Below are 16110 nucleotides of genomic sequence, written 5' to 3'. Positions count from 1 at the left end.
AGGTCATGGTTCCAAGGATTAAGCCCCGAGTCGGGCTCTGCACTGAGTGGGAAGCCCGCTCGGGATTCTCTCTCTCCCTCTCTCTCTCTGCACCTCCCCTGCTCATGCTGTGTCTCTCTCTCAAAATAAATAAACATTAAAAAAAGAAAAGAAAAAAGAAAGGGGTGTGTGTGTGTGTGTGTGTGTGCTTACAGAAACATCACTGACATTCATCCATTCGTTAAACATCTCTTCTGCGTTTTCCAGGCACTGGGTTCAGAAATGATCCTAAGAGCACGCCTGTCCTCCCAAAGCTGGTCATCGTGCAGGAGAGACAGACCAAAGACACGCAGCCTAAATAGTGTGGTAGGTGCCGTCCCAGGGACCACAGACGAGTGCCGAGGACATGTGACATTCCACTAAAAGCCATCCTGCAGGGCAGAGGGTCCGTTTGAAGGAATGTGGGAAAAGTTAAGAGTCAAGCCCATGGCACCACTTGCCAAAAGTCTATGGCCCAACACTGCCCACGGGGTTCCTATCCGGCCCCAACTAAAAGGAAAACAAGCAAACTGGGTTTCTCAGCTTGACGGGATCCTGGCTCAAGGGCACAAGTCTGCAAGCTTGAGGCCACCGCTCCGAAAAGAAGAGCAAGGCAGAGATAATTCCACAGTGTTAACGTTAATGACCCACGGAACTGGGGGGGGCTGACTTCCTCTGCACCCTCCTCCGCCCGCCATCACACATGGGTGATGGCCTTCTGTGGGCCAGGAATGGCAGTGGCCACTTTGATATCAAAGTAAGGAAGTCCCAGTTCAGGGGGGCATAGACAAGTAGGGGGCCGAAGGCATGCTGTGTGGGTTGAGGACCGAAGGAGGGAGCCGGCAGTGTCTCCTGAGGGGGGGCTCAGGAAAATCTCCATGGAGAAAGCGACCTCAAGCAGTACACGCCGAAAGGCTGGGGCTTTTTGTTTCCATGGCCTCGGCTGGGCCTGGCCGCCTGGCATTCGCAGAGAGCCTCATGCCTCTTGCCACCTGCAATCTGTAGACGGGCTTTGCGCTTCTTGGAGGAGACATCGTGAGAAATCTCTGCACAGTAAGATCTGTCGGGCACCGGCAGCACTTCAAGCTCCTTGACGCTGTGGACTAGGAACTTCCGGAAGCCACTGGACGACACGTGCTTTGTTTCCTTGTTGTTCCCCTAACCAACCAAGCTGGGCATCAGGATCTGGCCCTCGAATCTTCTGCGCGCCCTATCGCCAATGCCTCTGGGCTTCTGCTTGGTTTTCTGGGTTATCGCCTACCCAGTAGCTAGACTCCTTGCTAACGGAACCCCATCTTGTTCCCGTATTGGGCAAAGCTTCCGATGGGGGGAAGCTGGAGTAGTCTGAGGTCAAGATAATGGTAACTCATGGTTTACGAACGGATGTGAGATGCACTTGTAGCCCATGGGGCGTGACAGTCTGCTGGAGGACCTCTGGAAAAGTTCTCTTAGCTCTTAAACAGGATGCAGAGAAGCAGTCCTCTCTCTCCACTGGGGACGTGCGTGTCAGGATGTGATGCCCGGAGGCACGAGGAGGTGGCAGCCATTTTACAACCGCGTGAAGGGACCAGCCTGAGAACAAAATTCACAGAATTGAGGATGACAGAGCAGAAAGGTGGAGAGAACCCACGTTCGTGCTTATATTGTTGATCTATTTGAATTAACTCTCAATTCTTGTTACAAAATAATGAGTCCCTATGTTTAAAGGCAGGAGTCAGCGAACTATGGCCCGTGGGCCAAAGCACCCTGCGGCCTGCTTTTGTAAGTAAAATCGTTTATTAGGAAACAGGCACGCTTATTCCTTTACTTACTGACTACAGCTACAATGGCAGAGTTGTAGAGTTGTGACAGAGGCAAAACCTAAGATATTTTCTATCTAGCCCATTATAAAAATGTTTGCCAATCCCCAATTTAAGCCATTTACAGGTGGGTCATCTATCACCTCACACCAAAAAATTGATAACCTTGCAAGTTAGCATGTGGTATAAATATTTGTCTTTGTCCTCTGTGGTATTACTTGCTTTAAAAATTCCAGGGTGCAGTGAATTGGGTCACAAATTCAACGAACAAGTATTGAGGACCTTACAAACCACTCCGAAACCTAGTAACATAAAAATCACAACGTTAATAATCCTCTCGTGGCTCTGAGGGTTGACTGGGTTCGGTGAGTAGTTCTCACCAGGAGTCCTTTACGTGGTCTTGGTCAGATGTTGGCCACAGCGGGACCCGGACATTCAAGATGGCGCTGACAGCTTATGCGGGCTGTTGGCTGTGGCCCCTCTGTGTAGCTTGGGGCCCTCACAGCATGGAGTCTGGGCTCCAGAGGGAGTGTTCTAAAAGGCAGGAAGTGAAAACTGCCAGGCCAGTGAAACACTGTGTGGACACAGCGGGCACGGTGGGCCCAGCAGTGATGCTGCCATATTCTACTGGTCACGGCAGACACAGGCCCTTCCCAGTAGAAGCATATGAGGAAGTGGCGAGTTCCCACCAGTGCGGAAGAGCTTGGGGGATGGAGACTCTGTGGTGGCTGTCTTCAGAAAATCCCGTCTGCCCTCCAGGCACGATAATTCACATCCTTCCCTCAAGCAAAAATGTTCACACCCTTTTGCACCTGCCCCCAAAGCGCGTAAGAATCAGATGGAAAAACCTGGAACTTGTCATCTAAATACAGTCCAGGCGCGAATGGCTTCCTCTTCCGGTGGTGTTCCTCAAACAGTTTCCTGTCAATAGAACTACCTGTGAACGAAAAAGACGGGCTACCTGCACCCCTACACACAAGCACCCAATATACACTGGGGTGTACAAATACCTGTAGGAGACACTCCTGCTCAGAGGGGGCAGGAAGAATGGGAGGCACGTAGAGCAGTCACTTGTCGGTAGCATTTCTGAAATCCGGAGATGGCTCGCCTTTGCCACCGAATAGCTCCCTTAGCCGGCTTCCTGCCCATAGAAGTTCGAAGGTCGAGAGGCTTCTTTTCAGTTTTGAGTCATTCTGCCCCTTTTAGTTCACGCTGGCTGATGGTGCACCCATCCACTCAAACTCATAAACACATCGTGGGGTTCCTAGGAATCTTGCAGTTTACAAAAGCCACACTCACAAGTGGTTTTGAGATAGGACCCTGTCTGGTTTTGGGCTTGAGGTTAGGATTCTGTGGGGCAATGCTGTTAAAACTCTCAGAAATCTTTTGCCTAGCTGAGGGTTCTAGGTAGGAGGCACACCCCTAAGTATTTCTGAAGTCCTAAAGTAGAGCCACATCCTTGAGAGGCTCTTTGGTCATCCTACTTTATAAAGTAGCCAATGCCGTATGGTTTAAGTTTTTAATGCCAGACCCCCCCCCTCCGGTACCCACTTCTGTTCTGCTTATCTATTGCTGTGTAGCACACACCCCCCCCCCAAACTTAGTGTCTTAAAACAGCAATATTTAATGTTTTCTCGTTCTGACTGGTCACAGACGAGTGGTACTCCTTGGGGTTTCCCACGTGACTACAGTTAGATTTTGACTGGAGCTTGTCCTTTGATATGGTCGAGGCAGAATATATGGATAGATGAGAGAGAAAAGTCAGGGTTGTATCTTGAAAGACTAATATGCCTGACTAAGGAACTGAAACTTGAAAACGTAGTCAGTGGAAAGTCCTGAAAGGATTTGGGGCAAGAGAGTGAAGTTATCATGTCTTTCCTAAGAAAACAATGAGAAGCAGTGTGGGGACAGGACAAAGGACAGGCCAGAGAGGTGGAGGCTTTTGCCGGAAGCTGTGCAGAAGGCAGAGGTGGGGGCAAAGGAGAGGAGTGGAGAGGAAAACCTGACGTGTAAGGACAGAAAGTCATGTTGAGGCTCATCTGTCTTCTCCATCACTTCCGCTTACCTTCTAATAGAAGTCTAGAATGGAGTCGTTTTCCTCTTAAAGCATCCTGGACGGTACTCTGGGCCATTGGTGGTTTAGAAATATTTGGAATTATGGGTATTTTTTTTTTTTTTTTTTTTTTTAGGAATCATGTTTTAATAGCCCCAATACAGCCTTATTTTGTTCCTAAGTCTTTCAGAGGATACTCTTGCGAATCAAAGGCCGCGTTCCCCCACGTCCTTGTCATCTTCTGAACTTAGTTCATCTCCTCTGCTGTTCACTTGTTGGATGGTCTCCCACTTTTGGCCACTTCCTCTTCCTTGACATGCTCTCCTTCTTTCCTGTCCAGAACAACCAAGTTTCACTTTCTTTCTACCCCTCAGCTGCTTCTGTCTCTGTTTGTGGGTGGTCCCCTCCTCTACTTGGCACTTAGAGCTCCCGGAAGCTCAGTCCTGGGCCCTCCTCACCTCTCGTTCCACATTCTCTTCTTGAAAACCTGGTGTTGGGGCGCCTGGGTGGCTCAGTCGGTTAAGCGTCCGACTTCAGCTCAGGTCACGATCTCACGGTCCGTGAGTTCGAGCCCCACGTCGGGCTCTGGGCTGACGGCTCGGAGCCTGGAGCCTGCTTCCGATTCTGTGTCTCCCTCTCTCTCTGCCCCTCCCCCGTTCATGCTCTGTCTCTCTCTGTCTCAGAAATAAATAAACGTTAAAAAAAAAAAAATTAAAAAAAAAAAAAAGAAAACCTGGTGTTAAATTGAGCGGTGTCTCACACTTCCTCGCTCCCATGACTTGTGACAGTTAGGACTGGGTTTGACTACAAGTGGCAGTAACTTAAATACTATAAAAGTGATTTTTCTTTTCAGGGAACTAGTCTTTCTCTGCCGTTGCTCTGCTGTTCTCAACATCGGACTTTTACCTCACGGCCCAGGTTGACCCCTTGGGCTTAAACCATCGCAACCACATTTCTGCCAGGAGGGACCGATAAAACAGGCGGAAGGACGTACTCTTTCCTTTTAGGATAGTTTTTAGAAGTCAAAATTGACACTTCCTGTATTTCATTGGTTAAAATGTAGTCAGGCAACTACTCCATTCAAGAGAGGTTGGAAAAGAAAAGAAAAACTCAAGGTTCGACTGAAGAAGAAGGGGTAAGTGGACGGATATTTGGGTACAACTGGCAGTCTTTGCCATAATCTCCCAAGTACATACCTCCAGGCCACGCTTCTCCGTAGCTCCTGCCACTTTGCTATCCAAAGACATCCCAAACCAAATATCCAAGACTGAGCCCAGGGGGTCTCCCAAGCCTGATTCATTTCTTAGGTTTCCTTTCTCAGGGAAGGGCACCCCAATATATCCAGCTGGGTAAGCCAGAAACCTAGGGGCCACCCTTGATTCTTAAGACAGAGAACATTATTTGTTTACAATTCAGTCTTGCCATGGCTTCTCTGGGGCAGTTTAGTTCGCTGCCCCGCTGTCTCTGGGCTTTGTCTCCTAGTATCCTTCAACCGATGGTATATGAGTAGACGTTTCCTAGGCCCTGTCCAGCTAGAGGATTGCAACATACTTGTGTGTTTTGGCTTGGGCCCTTGGCCTCCTGCCACCCGCCTTGGAAGAGCTCACCCCCGTGTAACCATAGGTCCTAGAGTAAGAGACACATGGACCTACTATGACCTGACACAGAAATGTCCAACCAATCTGCAGACCTATATAACAAGACAAAAAGATTACCGTAAGCCACTGAGAACTTGGGGTTGTTTGCTTTCAACATTGTGGTGGAAACCATCGAAGCTATTTGGATCTATTATAGAAACCCAATTAACGAAGCTCTCTTACACTGCCTTACCTGCTCCTTCAAGTCCTGTCTGTTTACCTCAGTCATATCTCTCGAATCCAGTCACTCCTCTCCATCCCCAGGGCCACCATGTTAACCCAAGCCATGGCGACTTTTTGCCCGGACCGCTGACATAAGCTCCTGTCTGGTCACACGACCTCAGCTCTGGCCCCTTGGCATTCAGCTCTCCACCCCGCAGCCAGATTAACCTTTGAAAATGGCCAACCTCATTTTACAACTGGGCTGGGTTTCACCACGATCTTGACCCGAGTGACTCTATTGTTCTCACCTCGGCACAGATAACGAGGGGGCCTGCCCATCCACAGCGTCACTGTACCGCCTTTGACTCTATCCAGGTTAACTATTTCACTGTTAGCTCTCAGGGGAGAAAGCGGGTCCTGAGCCTTTGAGGAGGGAGGGTGGGGGGATAGTTTGTGTGTGTTGAGAGGTGATTCTCACTCCTGCTGAGTAAATGATGGGCGAAGTGCAGTGAGAAAGACCGGCTCCTCAGCCCGGGCCACCTTCACACACACACTTCAGCGTGTTCCCCAACAGGTGCAGTCTGCAGGGACTGCGAGGTTCCCAGCTGGCTCTCTGATGCCTGCTGGGGCAGAGGTGGGGCAGTGTCTCCACGCCGAGGACGCTTCCCTCTACGTGGTTTCCACCAGCCAAGAAGTCTCTCTGGCCTCAGCCCTCCTGCTTCTTCTCATGACTTCCCTCCTCCCCACACGGGGGCCAGTTTATTATCTACTCATTTTAGGGGAACTTTATCCCCTCGATCTCTTCTGGCCATTGCCTTTTGATTCACTGAGAGCTCTGCTCTTACAAAACAAAGCTTGGGCTTTTACAACTGTTATCTCTGGAGTGAAAGCCAATGGTTGAACCTTGACCCTGTCTTTGTTTCTGCTACCCAGGAAAGCACCAGTCTTAATTCTCCCCAGGAAGAGATGTGCTGAGTTAGACATGCACAAGAAGAAAAGTACAGCAATACACGAATATATTTGCAAGTAGCTCAAGGCAGGATAATGCCCAGGCTCCTCCCAGGCTCCTCTCCCACTTAAAACTATTCAAGAGCTCCCTATCGACCTTAAGATGAAGAATACGACCTTAAATCTGGTCCCAAAGAGACTAAATGCTCTGGCTTTTGCCTTCCTCCCCGGCAGATTGTCCACCTGGAGGTTTGAACACCAGCCACTCCAGCCTGCTTTCTATACCTTCAGGGAGCTCCCTCTCCCATTGGGTCTTCTGTCTATCCACCCTTGGCTCCCACTCCTCCTTCCTCTGGGAAGCACCTCTAGACCCGCCCAGCCTCTGTGGCTCCTCTGTAAACTCCCTGAGCTTGACTCCTTTTATCCAAGGTGTTTCTTTCAGTTGCAGGATTATGAGATCACTATCTCTCTCCCTGAGTCTGTAAGTTGCTAGAAAACTGACACGTCCTTGCCTTTCTCACCATTGGTCTCCAGAGAACAAACGAATGAATGAAGTAGATGGATGAATGGATGGACAACAGGGATTGTAGTTACTCTTAAAAGATGATCTTGCAACCCTAGTCTGGGTCCTAATCCAGTTTGGTCCAGCAGAGTGAACAATGAGCAGACCTGGCCTTATGAATGGCCAGAATATATAACGGCCTATTTGGAATAATTTGAGATGGGAAAATTAAGTCCCTCTAAACCACCTGCCTCCACCCCTCGGAAATTTTAACGCTCAGTGTTATTCCTTTGAGTTCAAGGATCTTCTACCAAAATTCAGATAACCCTAGGTGAGTCCAGTCTTCATGAACTCTATGGTAGGCAGCTGAATTCACAGCTGAGCCCGGGGAAATCAGGGAGAGTGGGAGGGGGATCAAGAGAAACGGAGAGGTGAGGAGGGACACGGAGATCGTGAACGGGACCCTGGAAGAGAAGTCAACACATCAAAGCTGTCATCAGCCTCACGGACTTGCCAGGCTCTAATGCTTTTACTTTCATGCTTTGTGACCCAGCAAAAAGTCATTTCACTGTTTTGATTTTCTTGTTCCCAGGGAATAAAGATACAAAAACAAATAGGAGAAACTTCTTTCGGGGTAAATGGAAGCACATAGACGTAGAGCCCAAGTGTTTAGCATTTGAATATATCCACTTGGAAAGCTTCACTCATTCGCCTGTTTATTCATTAAAGAAACACTATTGTTGATCCTGGACCGGGCACTGTACTAGGCGTTAGAGACAGAATGAACAAAGCAGACACTGTTTCTCCCCCACAGAATAGTGGGGACTTTCCACAAGGGCTTTTAGAGAAAAAGACACATGTTCTTCTGGGTCTGCCCGGACTCCCATGGCTTATAACTTCCTGGAAATGTTAGGATGTGGAGATTTGGGGAAAGTTGGGGGTTATATTGTATTCTTAGGAGGCCCAGGGAGCTTTGAGGCAGGAAGGAAACAATATTCTCCTTTCCCATCTCTTTCTGTTTTGGTGACAGGACAGAGGACGATGAGGGGAGAGAGGGATGAGGGCTGGATGCTGGACTCCAGGAAATGTCATCATTGTGGTTTGAGTGACTCTGATGGCCTGATGCCCAGCCCGCAGCTTTGAAGCTTTGCTGCAAATAGAGGAAAGATGTCTGATCTGCAAAAGAGAGTTTAACTGGCTGGTGATGAGAATCAGTTAAATTTGTGGCACCTGATTTCCTTTATTCCCTGAAATGCAACTTCTACCCTTCGTCAATTACGTAAGAGCTGGAACCTTCACTTTCTAGCATCCTACCCTTAATGAAATTCCTTCTACTCCTTTTCTTACACATATCACACATCCTTCCCCGTAGGCCATCACAGAGGGCACGTACAGAGTAAAGCCATTCTGCAATTTCAGTAAAAGCCATGTCATCTCCTCCTAAAGCGTGCGTCGCTTTGAAAGATCAATATTCCTCCATTGGCAATTTCCCCTAACGTGGTTAGTTTAACAAAATGCAATTTGAAAAACAAAAACGTGAGAACAACTGCGTCCTTACAAGTCCTCCTTAATCTCCTGCCCTCCGACATTTCTTAGACTTTTTCATGTCCTACCTCATCGTTGGCTAAGTGAGAAAGCCGAGAAAATTTAAGAGGAAAGCGTGTGTGAGTCAGAAGCTCACCTTGAGCTGGCCGACGTGAGAATGGTGTGGAGGGAGGCCTGGGGCTCATTGACAGGAGGGGAGAAGGGTCCCGGAGCCAAAAACTGGGCAGACGTCCACCTAAGAGGTCAAAAGCGAGTGGTTCTTTGTCACGCCTGCCCTCGCCAGGGTAATTATGAGGATTATGGGGATGAAGGTAGAGAGGTGGAGAAGGAGTCTCTTACTCTCTGGGAAAGGTGTCTGGGCTAAAGGGTTGAGGGTGGTTTACTGAGAGAAATGACTGTCCTCTTGCCCAGTGGTCCCGAGCTCCGTCCTGGGCTCCCCTGCCTGGCAAAAAGGACAAGCTTTCAAAAGAGCCGCTTACACACGCTCTACGTGCTTCCTCACCAGCCTCTCCCCATACCCACCTTTGCTCTGAAACCGTGTGGCCAGGTTACCGACAACCTCCACGTTGGCCAGTCTAATAGGCTCTTGGGTCTTTACGTCGCTTTGTCAGACACACTCGACCACCTTTTCCATCTTGAAGCTCCGTTGCCTCGTCATGGAAGACACCCCACTGTCCTTGTTTGTCCTATTGCACCAGCCCGTCTGTCAGTCTCTTCTGGCCCTCTCCTACTCCTCCGCCGTCACGCACCTGATTAGCAATGTCCCCGGGTTACTGGGGACCATCCTTGGCCCCTTGCATTTCTGTTCTCCTCTAACCCAATAGCCAGTTCTATTTGCTTTCCTTCAGATACATCTGGGATGAGCCTGTCTCCCTGTGGCCTCCACCACAACCATCTGGGTCAAAGCTACCATCATGTTTCTTGTGGTTGACCAAGCGGTCTCCTAACTGGTCCCACTACTGTCTCTCTTGCTTTCTCTCTTCTTCTCACAACAGAAATTTTCCACAGAGTATTCTTTGAAAGGCAAATTATTTACGCTGCTTCGCTACTTAAAATCTTTCAATGATGTTCCGTTGCCCGATAGATAAAGGCCAATGTCTTCTCCCAGTCCCCCAGGTACTGCCTCTTCTAGCCCCTCTTGACTTTATGACCTCATCCGTGTTTGTCTCCTGTCTCTCACTTTGTCCCAGGCACAAAGGCCATCCCTAAGTTCTTGGAATACACAAAACTCTTTTCTGCCCCAGGGCCTTGGCACCCACTTTTCCCTCTGCCTAGATCACTTTCCTCTATTGCCCGGTGTTGTCTTTGAGTTGTGACTCAGTCAAAATGTCGCCTCCTCAGAAAGACCTTCGCTGGCCACCCTATTCTCTGCCGTAGCCCTTATTTTCCTTCATGCACAAATCACCATTTGCAATCGTTTATTCATTTGTTTATCGCAGCTCCCATTAGACCATAAGCATCCCAAGGACAGGGATAATAAACATCTGTCACTTATCCTTCATGCCTAGCAAAACACCCTGCAGATAACCCGTGCTCAAAGAATGGTTTTTGCATGAATGCATAAGGATAGCATCAATAACTAATACTCTGTCAGTAAGGGCTCTAGTCTTGATTACTGACCTATAGATACTTTTGTTGGTAAAACCTTTTTGGGAAATACTTAAATAATCTGCAATTGACATCCTGCATTTTCTTAAGAGGTACTCAGAGAATTCCATGCTGCATTAATTTTCAAATAGAACAAAGCTACATTCCTTTAGAAGACATTGGAGCAGGACAATTTCTATGGGAAGACTCTTACCCCAGTGAAAACATTTTCTCGCAAGCAGGATATAAATGGAATATCTTTGAGAGTAACACGGAAACTGAATTGACTCTCTATTGGCGACAAAGCAACAAGGATAAAGATAAGACTGAAGTGCTCTTTCGAGGAATAAAACTACAAGTCGCTATCAGTGAAAACTTCCAGTTTCTGACCACCATTCTCCACCCAAAACCCCCCAAAAGTTACTTTGAAAGAACTCTGGGAGTCATCAAACAGGGGAAAAGATTATTTGAAGATGGAATCTGGTTTATTACTATCTCCCGACAACTTCTAAACTGGTGTAAGATGAAAATAAACTTTTCCAGTGGCAGCAAAATTTTCCACACAAATATGTTCACCATTCACCAATGATATCATCGGGCCATTTTGTTTCTTAGGACCGAACCCTGGGGAAAAGAAAGATCCATTACTGAGGATTAAGTGTTCCTCATTTTATGTCGTTTTTGCTCAGTTTCCAAACACTTCAATTTTTAGTGAGGTTTCCTAATAATTGAATGTCTGAACAACCAAAACATAACAATTATAAGTGCTTTTCTTGCTATTTGTAATATGCTTACAAGCATATTTCCTCTGATGTGTAAGATATAAAATTTCTGTTTTCACTGTTTTTTTTTATTTAATAAATTTTGCAGTCATAAAAATATTAGTGTCAGTGCCAATACTTTATTGTAAATCGAAAGCGATATGGACAACATGCCCACGTTGTTGTTTTGTTTCAGTTCTGTGATCACTATTGTTGCCTGGCTCCAGAAACCAGCAGTGGCCAGAGGGGGAGACAGGCCAGCCCTCAGGCACTCTCTGTTATGTGATGCTTTGCGCCGATTGGAAAGTTTGACCTTTATCGGGTTTGTTGACCACAGTGTTCCTAGCTTACTTGCTGCGATCTTGACCGGGCTGGTGTACCTGAGCCAAACTGAGGCCATGTGGCTTTTCACCCAGAGGAAGAGGACAGACGTTTGCATGGCATATGGCAAGTGTCTCTCTCAATCACTACGTCACCCTATGGTGCGGGTGGCACTGGTACCATGTTTCAGCTGAGGACACTAGGCCTTCAAGAGGTTAAGTAGCATCCCCAAGATCCCAAAGCCACTGAGTGTGGGAACCAAGAGCTGAGCCCACACCAGTCTGACACCGAAGCCTTTTTGGCTCTGCCTCCCTAGCTCATGGCAGGAACCACCCGAAATTGTGTTTTTGCAAGAACACAGCCCCAGCCTTTCTAAGAGAAAAGGAAGAAGGGTTGAAGTGGTTTTGTGTTGTGCCAGAACACGGCGATGGAATTTCTGAGCCAAGTCCCCAGCTGCAGAGGGTGAAACAACCGAACTGGCCACCGTGCAGAGGTACCCTACCTTCTGCAGGGCGTTGCGAGCCCCATATAGAATGGAGACGTGGGGCACTGGGCTGGCTCAGTCGGTTAGGCGTCCGACTCTTGGTTTCAGCTTACATCATGGTCTCACAGTCGGTGATTCTCTCTCTCCTTCTCTCTCTGCTCCTCGGCTCATACGCACGCGTTCTCTCGCGCTCTCTCTCTCAAAAATAAATAAACTGTATTTTAAAAGCCCCCCCCCAAAAAAAACAACAACAACAACAACAAAGCACAAATAAAATGGAGAACGGTCTTCTTTTTTTCACTCTTGCTTCCAAGGCTGGTTAACCCACTAGGAGAATGAGGAGAACCTTGTCTATAGGAACATCTGGGGAGGCTTTCCTCAAGTTCAAATTCCTGTAAAATTTTAACTGCAGGTGGTCCAGTTATTAAGTTGGATAACAAGTGGGGCGCCTGGGTGGCTCAGTCGGTTGAGCGTCCGACTTCGGCTCAGGTCATGATCTCACGGTCCGTGAGTTCGAGCCCTGTGTCGGGCTCTGTGCCCACAGCTCGGAGCTTGGAGCCTGTTTCAGATTCTGTGTCTCCCTTTCTCTCTGACCCTCCCCCCGCTCATGCTCTGTCGCTGTCTGTCTCAAAAAAATAAATAAACTTAAAAAAAAAATTAAGTTGGATAACAAGTACTCCTGCTCTTCCTGCTAATACTACCACAATTATTGCTACTATGGGGTGTGGTTTTCAGATACCTAACTCAACCGCCCTTGATTGGGGCTTCCTGGTGGATTCGTGATCTGCCGCGAACGTGGCAGGGTGTTCGAGACACCTCTGGTGTGGCAGTGTTGATGACAACTGAAAATGAAAGCTTTCTGTTTTCAGTGTTCGGCACCACAGAGGTCACACTTTAGTGGGTACTGTGAATATTTAAAATAATTAAATTGAAATGATCACTGTATTTCATTAAAGTTGTGGGTTCTAACCTAGCAGGAACTTACTATCAACTTGCCTTGGGACATGCTGTATGCTCTTTGCCTCAAATTGATTTTTCAATACAACTCACAGGTTTGTTTCAATCAGCACGCATTCTTTCAGGTTATTGTGTTCGCTTTTGTTGTAGACTTCCAATAGAAGTTAGTCGCTGCTAAATTGAATGGCTAAAACGTACCAGGAATAATTGACAAAACACTCATGGCTCGTTGAAGTAAAAATCCTTTGGAAATAGAATAAAACAATAGTATGCGCCGAAAAGTATCGTAAAACACAGTTAAATCTCTCCAAGGTAATGGCAAATCAGAGAGGCTGTCGCCTCTTGTATGTCACTCAATGCCTGCAATAAATGATATCAGCCTTTCTTAATCTAGGGGTTGATTTTAGCAAAGCAATTCAGCTCCATACCAAGTTGCAGTAAAATGCAAATGATTGTCAGGCCTTGTGTGTTTCCGGGTTTGTAGCTAAAGACTTAAGTGGAGTCCCACCAGGCCTTCCTGGCAACACTCAGTCAACATTTTAGGGAATTAAGTGCCAATAAATCAGAGATCGATTTAGGTTTGGGTTTAAGTTGTACACATGGAAGAAAAGTAGCACTGCTGTATTGGAGTTTCGGGTTTTTGTCTTTTATCGTCGAAACCGTGACATTAAGGAATATGGCTCTGCTGACTTCTTAAACTGAGGGCTTTGGTTCTTTTTGCTTTTTCCAAAGGCACGACAGTTTATTCAGGCTGCTATCACCGCTCCTGTTCCCTGACAAGTTTAAGGAAACTGGACTATGTAAGCTACCAGCTCGACCCAAAGAGCTATTTTGTGACATAAAGTCTTTCTCAGCAAACGCCGGAAACAATTTAAAAGCATATCAATAAAGGAAATGCTCATAAAGTACAGAAGACCTCGGCGCCGTCTGATTAAGTAAAAGCAAAATTGCCGAATGATACGTATAATATTTCTAGAAAAAGAATCCTCTAGAGGCATGCATTCACGTACTCCAGACTGTAACAAGGACCCCGCGGGAAGAGGAGATCGCAACGGGGCGCAAAGGGGACGTGTCTGGGTCTTATTTTGAAGGTAGACATTAAGGAGCAGAGCAAAACCAGGTGCAAACAGGCCAACAAATAACCGAGAACCCCGAGGCTTCTGAACGAGTCGCAGCGTGTATTAGTTTGCTAGTGCGGCCGTAACGAAATAGCACAGATGGAGGGGCCGAAACAACAGAGATCTGGCTTCGCACGGTTCTGGAGGCTGGGAGTCGGAGACCAAGGTGTCGGCAGGCTTGCTTTCTCCGGAGGCCTCTCCCCCGGCTCGCAGGTGGCCCTTCCTCCCTGTGTCCCCCGTGGCCTTTTCTCCAGATGGGTGCTCGTCCCCCGGGGGACTCTCCCTCTATGGACTCATATCCTTTGCTGAGAACACCAGCCATATTGGACCAGGGCCTGCCCTAAAGGCTCCACAGTAGCTTGGATCACGTCTTTGAAGATCCTACCTGCGTCCAGTCAACGTCCTGAGGTACCGGGGCTGAGGACTTCAACACATGACTTTGGCGGGTGACACAATTCGGCCCATAACACAGGGTGTTCGTTTTATTTCATTTGTTGTTATGGGAATTAAGCCTGCTTCTATCAAATGCAACGCGATTTTTATTTTTATTTTTTTAAGGAGGTTTCATACCCAGCGTGGAGCCCAACGTGCAGTTGGAACTCACGACCCTGGGATCAGGACGTGAGCTGAGATCAAGAGTCAGACGCTCGGGGCATCTGGGTGGCTCAGTTGGCTAAGCGTCTGACTCTTGATCTCCTCTCAGGTCATGATCTCACCGTCGTGGGATCAAGCCTTGCATGGGGGCTTTGCACCCATGCTTGAGGTTCCCTGTCTCCCTCTCTCTCTGCTCCTCCCCTGTTTGCATGTGCCTCCTGCCCCCCCCCCAAAAAAAAAAAGAAAAAAGGTCGGACACTTAACCGACTGAGCCACCCAGGTGCCCCAAATACTAAACCATTTTAATAAACCACATGAGGAGTACAATTCTTCATGAACACCTGAACATTGGTTACGCGCTTACTTCAATGCATTTCCCAAACAATTTAAATTACAATTATAGGCTCACCGTGACTGATTATTTGAAACTTCAAGTATTTCCACTTCATACTCCAGACCGGCCTGTGTATATTCCACAGCATATTGGCTTTAACAACGGCCATGCAGTTCTGCACCAGAGAGAGACCAGACATATACCAGGGAGGACTTTGAACTTGTGTCCTGGTAAACCAAGTCTCAGATACTACAGCCCCCCTCAGCGTCACACTAAAGAGCAACTTAAAGATTGTACGTCTCAACGCAGTCCTCAAATGCCATTTCTGTAAGGTGCCCTCCTTCCTGCTCCCATGGAACTTGGCTCGTATCTCCACTGTCCCGCTCATCAACCGTATCCCGGGCTGCAGAATGCCCTGCTGGCCGTGTTCCAGGCTGGCTTGTGGGTAAGCCAAGCACAGGCTGTGTGTCACCACCTCTTTCTCTCCCTCAGCTTCTAGCAAAGGTGTGCCACACAGCAGGTGTTAGGAGTTGAATTGTATCCCCCACAAACGTACACGTTCAGGACCTAACTCCCAGAGCCTCAGAAGGTCGCCATATTGGAAATAGGGTCATTACAGGTGCCATTGGTTACGGCGAGGCCATCCCGGAGTGATTCAGGATGACCGGCGTCCTCATAAAAAGGGCAGATTTGGACACAGACATGCCGACAGGGAGCCTACCACGTGGCCACCAAGACACGGACCGGGACGATGCTTCTGGAATGTCAAATCTTGCCAGCAGAAGCCAGAAGCCAGGAGACAGGCATGGAATAAATGCTCGCTGGTGGCCTCGGAAGAAGCCAGCCCTGCCAAGGCCTCGATCTTGGGCTTCTGGCCTCCGGAACCGTGGGGCGATCGATTTCTGTGTGTAAGGCGCCCAGTGTGCGATACTTTCCGGCACCTCGGGGAGACTGACTCCGTGCAGATCAGCAATAGAGTGAAAAAGAGCCCGATGAAAACCGCCCACAGACAGCTGGCCTCACTGGGACCTGTGGTTGCCCTTCCTGTAATTATCTGTGGAATCTGATTCTCTCCAGGTGCCTGTCCCCTTGCTGCAGTGTCTCCTGCCGACAAGACGACAAGACGGCACAGGCTCCTAAGTGACAGGAGAAAGGCTTATTTCTGGCATCGCGCAGGGCGCCTCCTTCTCCCTCCTTCTCCCTCCTTCTCCCTCCTTCTCCCTCCTTCTCCCTCCTTCTCCCTCCTTCTCCCTCCGGGGAAGCAAACATTTGTTTCTGAGTGCTGCTGAA

General features: G+C 48.1%; 2 long non-coding RNA genes across 2 annotated transcripts; both read right to left on the bottom strand.

Moving 5' to 3' along the window:
• Positions 1-212: 212 nt before the first annotated feature.
• LOC109266111 (uncharacterized) lies at positions 213-2476 on the bottom strand. Its single transcript, XR_008421409.1, has 2 exons — positions 2198-2476; positions 213-1590 (listed from the first exon to the last, which is right to left on the bottom strand). It is a non-coding gene; the product is annotated as an uncharacterized LOC109266111 (long non-coding RNA).
• An 8238-nt stretch (positions 2477-10714) lies between these two features.
• On the bottom strand, positions 10715-15740 carry LOC128776317 (uncharacterized). Its single transcript, XR_008421398.1, has 2 exons — positions 14896-15740; positions 10715-12015 (listed from the first exon to the last, which is right to left on the bottom strand). It is a non-coding gene; the product is annotated as an uncharacterized LOC128776317 (long non-coding RNA).
• Between the last annotated feature and the right edge of the window lie 370 nt (positions 15741-16110).

Source organism: Panthera pardus, unplaced genomic scaffold, assembly GCF_024362965.1.
Source record: "Panthera pardus isolate Hobbes unplaced genomic scaffold, ASM2436296v1 HiC_scaffold_1, whole genome shotgun sequence".
Classification (NCBI taxonomy): domain Eukaryota; kingdom Metazoa; phylum Chordata; class Mammalia; order Carnivora; family Felidae; genus Panthera; species Panthera pardus.
The sequence above is the reverse complement of the archived record's forward strand: the minus strand, read 5'-3'. Positions and strand labels throughout refer to the sequence as shown.